Genomic DNA, 8,433 nt, shown 5'->3' with positions numbered 1-8,433 from the left:
GGATAACATTAGGATATGATGACGCGACAGCAGATTTGCACCAAACAGTCAAAGCTTTTGGCCTCCCAGCATGCAGTGGACCCATCCATGTATCCCCACCTCCTGGCTCAGGCAAATCAGTTTTTTGTTTAGTGTGACAGGAGCCAGACCATGGTCAGAGGGCTGCTGGTGTTTAGCAGCTATAAGCTTTCTTATTTTATTTTTATAGTCTTTTTCTTGAGTGATCTTTCTAAAAAGCATCTTATACGTACCTTAGAGTCACTCCAACAAATCCCCGCCGAGTCGTGACAATGCTTACCCACGTGTATAGTGCCTTTTTGGCGGGCGTCTGTGTCGGATATATACTAGCAAGTCCAGCAGAAGTTACCAGGCTGTGGCCGGAGCATGGGGAGAAGGTAAGACATCGGTTCTGCTTAGAGGGGGAACACGGACACAGCTGCAATGTTTTGGAGGAGACTATCAGTCACTGACGTGGCTGCCACCTAGCGTGCACCAGTACTAGGCCTTCGGGATCATAGGCTCCAGAGGTAGTATGAGGCCATGATCCCTGGGATTGATGTCAGCAGTGGAGAGTCAGACTCTCCCCTGGTCGCCCCTCCCCCCGGTTCATGACCAGTTTCCTCCGAGTCTCCCGCCATGAACGGTTTTCCGGCTTCCGTCTGAGACGCTGTGTATCTAAAAGGACCCAGTCGCAGCATAAGCGGCTGTGTGACTGGTGCGTCAGTGTTCTCTTGGGCGTCTGTGTTCACTGTAGATTCACGGGGCGAGTGTGTACACTATTAGCGTCTGGATCCACTCAGCGTTCGCTAATGTATTGATCAGTCCTGGAAGCAGGGTGAGTCTCCCTGTATCCTACTCTACTGAGCACGGGTAATACATCACTAAGTCTCTATCTACCTTTTGAGTACGAATAGTTGGATAAGTGCCGGATGCATATGAGTCTAATAATTATTACTGTTGTTTCTTTTGCTATGCGTCTGAATACGGTTAAACTCCTATATAAGGTAATAGTTACATAGTTACATAATTAGTGAGGTTGAAAAGAGGCAAAATGCCCATCGGGTTCAACCTGTATTCTGTGATCAGCTGATCATATTATAATGTACCTGCTGATGTAGTGGCTTAGTACCAATTGACAACAATGATTATTACCACCCTCAGTTTAATGTCACTGTGTTAAATGCTATAACCCTGGATACCCTTTCCAGTTAGAAATTTGTCTAATCGGTTTTTAAATGCATTTACAAAATTGAACACAATATTGTGTTTTTTGTCCCAAAATGCATAATTTTGCATTTTTCTATATTGAACCTCATTCCCCATTTAGACGCCCAGGCTTCAAGTTTAAATAAGTCATTTTGTAGAGACTCCACATCGCTATCTGAATTAATTACCTTACACAGCTTAGAATCATCCACAAAGATTGACACTGTGCTTTTCAGGACTATTCCTAGATTGTTGATACATTTATTGATCAGTAGCGGGCCAAGTATGGACCCTTATGGTATTCCGCTAACTACTGGTGCTCAGCTGGAGAACATCCCGTTGACCACTACTCATTGTGCTATGTTATCCAACCAATTAACTATCCATGTACAAATAGTATATCCTAGTCCAAGTTCCCTTAATTTGATGATCAGTCTCCTGTGAGGCACTGTTTCGAAGGCTTTTGCAAAATCTAAATACACCACATCCACGGCTTTTCGCTGATCAAGATTCTCGCTCACTTCCTCGTAGAAGCTAATTAAGTTAGTTTGACATGATCTGTCCCTTACAATCCCATGCTGACTTTTGCTAATAATCTTATTAACCTGAAGATAATCCTCTATGCTATTCCTCAAGATACCTTCCAATAATTTTCCCACTATAGAGGTTAAGCTAACTGGTCTATAATTACCAGAATTATTTTTAGTTCCCTTTTTAAATAAAGGCACTACCTCCGCTATGCGCCAATCCTTAGGTACCTTGCCTGATCTGATTGAACTGTGGAAAATCAAGTATAGGGGTCTTGCTAGCTATGACCTAAGCTCTGTAATAACCCTCGGATGAAAACCATCTGGGCCTGGTGATTTATTCTTTATTTTGCTAAGTCTCTCAAGGACAACAAGTATCCATCCAAGAGTCATTACCTTCACTATATTTAGACACTACTTTCTCCGACTGATCCTCCCTGGTGAATACTGAGGGAAAAAAATTGTTCAGTATTTCTGCTTTTATTTTATCATCGTTTATCAAAGCTCCCAATTCATCTTTTAATGGGCCTACGTTCTCCTTCTTTAACCTTTTACTGTTTATGTATTTATAAAACTTTTTAGGATTGCTTTTACTCTCTGTAGCGATTTGCTTTTCGTTTACAATTTTTGCTGCGATTATTACTTTTTGGGATTTTTTATTGCATTCCTTGTAATGCTGGAATGACTCCTCCAATAGATTTAAATGTTTTGAAAGCACACCTCTTTTTAGCCATTGCTTCTTTGACCCCCTTATTAAGCCACATTGGTTTGTATTTAGTACTCCTGTGTTTACTGCTCATGGGAATGAATTTGTGAATATGCTCATGGGAATGAATTTGTGAATATTGCTATCAAGCAACCCTTTCAAAGCATCCCACATTTCCGTTGTGTCTTTACCATGAAACAAAACTTCCCAATCACTCTCGTTTAGTGCCTGTCTCAGCATATTGAAATTAGCTTTTCTAAGGTTAAATGTTTTAGTTGTTCCTTTATAGCTGTTTCTTGAAACTGATGTTGAATGTGATCATATAGTGGTCACTGTTTCCCAAGGTCTCCCCAACTTTAGTGTTTGATATAATGTCCACATTATTGGTAATAACTAGGTCCAGAATAGTTTTACCTCTAGTTGGGTCCTAGACTAATTGAGTTAAGTGTTGATCCTTTAATGTATTTAAGAACCTGCTGCTCCTAGTTTTTACGCATGAATCGTTACTCCAATTTATATCAGGATAGTTAAAATCCCCTAACACTATGATGTCCCCCTTCCCGCAGCTTTTTCAATTTGGTGTAAGAGTTGTTCCTCGTCATGTACACTAATATCTGGTTGCTTGTAGCACGTGCCAATGACTAGTTTCTTTGCCTCTGTGCCCCCACTTGTGATCTCACCCCATAGCGACTCCACGTTATCTCCAGCCTCCCCGAAAATACCCTCTATTAAGTTTGGTTTTAGAGATGGTTTAACAAAGAGACATAACCCTCCTCCCCTTTTGGTAGCCCTATCCCTCCTGAAAAGAGAATATCCCTCCAAATTCGCAACCCAGTCGTGAGAATCGTCCCACCATGTTTCCGTAATACCTATAGTATCATACTGAGACTTTGATACAAGCCATTCCGATTCCCCCATTTTACCCGATAGGCTTCTTGCGTTCACAAGCATACATCTTAGCTTAGCCTCTCCATTGCCCGTTTGTTTTAGTGGTATCTTATCTATATTTACAAGTGTCTTTCTAGACTTCCCCTTACTGACTGTTATTCTACTCCCTCCCTTTCCACCCCCATCATGCTTAATACAGCTTTCCTCACTACTATCTCTATCTGACCTATAAGACTTTCTAAACCCCCCTCCCTGATGTTGGTATCCTCCCTTATGCTATGCACATTATTTTCTATATATCATATTGCTGAGCCATATCCGTCATTAGGTAATAAATTGGGAATATCTTGGGCAATACCTGTGTCAGTATTTCCGGTGTCAATACCCATGCAAATACCCTTGCCATCTGACCTTATGCTCCCTACTTCTCCACCCCCAAATTGTTCACTACCCCCATCCTTACTGCTCTCCCTAATTAACCCGCAGCTTCTAGCTAAACCCTCCCCCCAGGCTCCTAGTCTAAAATCTCCAACCTTCTGACCATGCAGCACCGCAGCCCCCTCCTCATTCAGTTGCTATCCATCGCAACAAACATGGCACCTGACTGAGAAGACCGCCCAGGGTTTCAGGAACACAAACCCCTCCTTCCTACACCAGTCTCTAAGCCACACAATTACCTCCCTAATCTCCCTCTGCCTCCCTAGACTAGCGCGTGGCACTGGTAATATTTCAGAGAATATTACCCTAGATATCCTTGCCTTAAGTTTCTTGCCTAAGTCCCTATAGTCTTTCTTAGGGACATCCCACCTACCACTAACTTTGTCATTGGTGCCAACATGCACCAAGTCCGCCGGGTCTTTACCGGCCCTTCCCAACAATCTATCTACCCTGTCCACGATGTGCCGTACCCGAGCACCCGGAAGACAACAGACTATGGTGATCACAGTCATGGTAGTAGATTGCCTTGTCTTCCTGATAATAGAATCCCCTACCACCACAATCTGACTAGGTACCTCACTATATTTTTTCCTATCTGCACCAGAGGGACCGCTCCTCTGGTTGCTAGAGGAAACTCTCCTCCGTTTCCGTCATTTCCTCACTGCCATCCTCAGAATCTTCGTCCAATCAGGTGAATTTATTGGGGTTTGGCAGATCGTAGATGTCCTGTCTTCCCCTCCCCCTCTTCTTCCTTCTAACCATGACCCAGCTGTCTACCTGATCTTCCTCATCTACCAGTGATCCCCCTGCAACTCCTCCACCATTTTATCTAAACTTTGCTTGAGATTGTGAATGCTCCTTAGTCGCGTAACGGTCTGCTCTAGATCAGTTACCTGGGCTTCCAGGGCGGCTGTACGCTCACACCTCGCACAGATGTACCCGCACCCGGACTGTTGTGTCAGGTGCGCATACATCATGCACGACATGCATTAAGTGAGATTCCCAATCTCGGCCACCCCCATTTTTTAATTAGTGCTAACTCCCTGCTACCTTCAGAAAATCAAAATGAGGGGGACAATCAATATAAGGAGTGTATACAGAACAATAAATAAATAAAATAAAGGAATAAGGGACAATAAATTTTATATATATATATATATATATATATATAAATAAATGGATAGGATAAGGATAAATTTAGTACAAATACAGGTAATCAACAATAAAATGCAATAAAATGGACAAAGGAAGACAATTGGTTATACAACACAGTGGGGAAAGCTAATAGGGAAAGTTAATACTTATCTGCTCCACTGATCTGTGCACAGAAGTTGTTCTCCCCGGCTGCTGGCTCCCTCCGGCCACTGCTTCCTCCTGACTGCTGGCTCTTCCTGGCTGCTGGCTTCCCCCTTGCTGACGGCTTCTGGCTCCCCCGGCTTGCGGCTCTAGCACCTTGCCGCTCCGTCCTTGTGTGCACCGTCGTGTGTGAGCGCCCAATGTCACTTCCGGTTCCAGTCGCTCGATGCTCTATCTCAGTAATAGGGTTCTCCTACATACTTGAAATGTATCTGTAGTTGATTATGTGCTCATATTGCTTACTGTACTAATGTATAACCTGTGACTGCTGAATTTACTATAATTCTGTCAGTTTTTATGTCTATTCCGATCTTCAATGCTTGTGCAAAGCAGGGTAGGGTCGGATTTTATGTCACTTTAACAAAATATTAAGTGATTACAGTCACAAATTGTGTAGTACACTGTGCAAGTGTCTGATTATTTATCATGTCTAAGAGCGGCAAGGGTGAGGAAAATACACTCACAGCAGCACCAATATTCATCATGTTTGTCAAAGCTGGGTTAACCTCTCAGGATCTGGTTCAGAAAAATTGTTTTAGCTCTCACCGAAGTCTCTTGAAAAATCCAAGGAGAACACAGGTGCAAGTTGAACCCCCATGGGCTACCTTTGTACAGACATTATCCAGTATAGCTGAGTGGATAATTCCAACTACTTTACCAGGGATAGGTTACACTATTAACCCTTACATGCAGCACTCCACCTGGGGTTTATCACATCCAGCAGGGGAGGCAGCAGCCTCTCAACAAAAACAGGCTGAAAGGCCAGTGGTAAGTAAATCACATAGACATGAAACAACATCTTCACAGTCTACACATGCTTCAGATGAGGATTCATTGGAGAATGAAGACTCATTACACTCTGGTTCTGCATATGAAGCTGAGGAGGAAGGTCTCAGCTCTGTGGACATATCTGAGTTAATTAATGCAATGAAAGCCATTCTATCCTTAGAATAATCAGCAGAGCCTGTGTTAAAATCCAAGTCACCTGTGTTTAAATGTCTCAAAACAGTCAGGACTGAGTTTCCTGGGTCAGAACAGCTGAAGAAATTATGGAAGAGGCTTGGGCTACTCCCAGTAATAAATTTAGAATTCCAAGGAAATGGAATTCCAATTATCCTCTTCTGGCTGAGGACAGTTTAAACAGGGAGGTGGTCCCCAAAGTAGATACGCATGTCATTCGGTTACTGGGAATATCTACATTACCTCTGCCTTCAACTTCATTAAATGATGTCATGGATAGGAGAGTTGATGGTTTTAAAACAAAACATTTTTTCCCTGTCTGGGGCAATCATAAGACCAGTCATGGCTTCAGCCTGGCTGGCAAAAGCAGTGGCTGCCTGGACTGATGCATTGGAAGGGGATCTTTCAATTGAATCTAGAGAGAAGAAATCTCATGTAGCACATATCAAACAGGCTGCAATGTTTTTGGAAGAAGCAGCCTTGAATATGGGTAGTATTGTCTCTCAGGCATCAGCTTCAGCAGTAGCCGCTCACAGAGCAGTTTGGCTACGTACATGGAAAGCTGATTCAGAATCCAAAAAGGTTTTGGAGTCTTTACATTTTACTGGAGATATTCTTTTTGGTAAAGAATTAATCAGTATCTTGGAGTCAGAAGCAGACTCCAAAAAAGTGCAGTTTCCTTCCACATACAAATTCAAGCCTAAAATTCCAGCTTTTCAGCTCTTTCCGTCTCAAGGGAAAACAAAAGGAAAAGGAGATGGCAAACAGTCCCAATACAAGAAGTCTGGTGTTAGAGCCGAATTATAATAATAATAAATGAGAGTTCTCCATTGTGATGATATTCAGCATATGGAATTTATTATCAAAGAGAGAACCGCAGCCAATATTCTGCGCAGAGGAGCCTGGACCAAGACAGAATTCATCAATGAGCCTGTGTCTTTAGAACACTGACTTTACATTATTTATACCATAACACTATACAATTATTCATATCTTTTTTTTTTTATAGTTTTTTTTTCTTTAAATATATTTATTGGATTTTTTCCAGAGACGACACTGAGACAGTTATCACAAAATGTACATAGGTAAACAATACAGCATCTCGTGAAAGAGGCAAAAGAGGAATTATGAATACATCAAAGTAGCATACCATAAAGCGCTGCTTCTAATACATTATATTCGTGTATCCCAGTAGGTATATTGATCCCCGTGTAACAAAAGTACATTATCTAATAAAATCCATATTTGTCTCATATCACTCTGGTTATTTTCTAATAAAAACATACAAGAACAGTAACCATACAAATACAAAAGTAATTAACAAGAATATGAAGAGAAGGAAGAAAAGAGGGGGGTGATTAAGTGCATACAATAATCATCTGATCCGGTGGTGAATAAATAATATAGGCCCTCATTCCGAGTTGTTCGCTCGCAAGGCGATTTCAGCAGAGTTACACACGCTAAGCCGCCGCCTACTGGGAGTGAATCTAAACTTCTTAAATGTGCGACCGATGTATGCGCATTATTGCGATCAAAAACGAGTTAGCAGTTTTAGAGTAACTCCAGACTTACTCTGCCTGTGCGATCAATTCAGTGCTTTTCGGTCCCGGCTGACGTCACAAACACACCCAGCGTTCGCCCAAGCACTCCCACCGTTTCCCCGGACACGCCTGCGTTTTTTCCGGAAACGGTAGCGTTTCCAGCCACACGCCCCTAAAACGCCGTACATCCGCCCAGTAACACCCATTTCCTGTCAATCACAATGCGATCGCCGGAGTGATGAAAAAGCCGTGAGTAAAAATACTTTCTTCATTGTAAAGTTACTTGGCGCATGCGCAGTGCGAACATTACGCATGCGCACTAAGAGAATTCTCACTGCGATGCGATGAAAAATACCGAGCGAACAACTCGGAATGAGGGCCATAGTCTACCTAGTAGAGGTGGAATAATACTGAGCACCATAAGTAGAACAACTCAGGTTAACTATACAAAGGAGAATCCTCACATATCCGACCCATTCAGTGTCCAGAGACATTAAGTATCAGACCCTCTATACACCGATACGCCCACCAATTTGTTTTGTCAAATAGTTTAAACATCCATGTTTGGGTAGCTTCTTCTAGGGTGTCAATATATGGACCCCATTTTCTGTAAAATGAAATAGCCCCTTTTTCTAGGTCAGGTTAAGCTGTTTGTCTATCCATATATCTAGTTTTCAAGAGCAACGTCTTAAGTTCTGCTACAAAAGGAGAAGCCTTTGTGATCCAATATGACAGAATTATTTTCTTCGCAATAGTAACTATATTGACCATTACAGGCCCCATTGTCTTTGACATGCCCTCAGCAACCCAT

The sequence above is a fragment of the Pseudophryne corroboree genome (genome assembly GCF_028390025.1).
Source record: "Pseudophryne corroboree isolate aPseCor3 chromosome 3 unlocalized genomic scaffold, aPseCor3.hap2 SUPER_3_unloc_15, whole genome shotgun sequence".
In the NCBI taxonomy this organism is placed as follows: Eukaryota; Metazoa; Chordata; class Amphibia; order Anura; family Myobatrachidae; genus Pseudophryne; species Pseudophryne corroboree.
The sequence above is the reverse complement of the archived record's forward strand: the minus strand, read 5'-3'. Positions refer to the sequence as shown.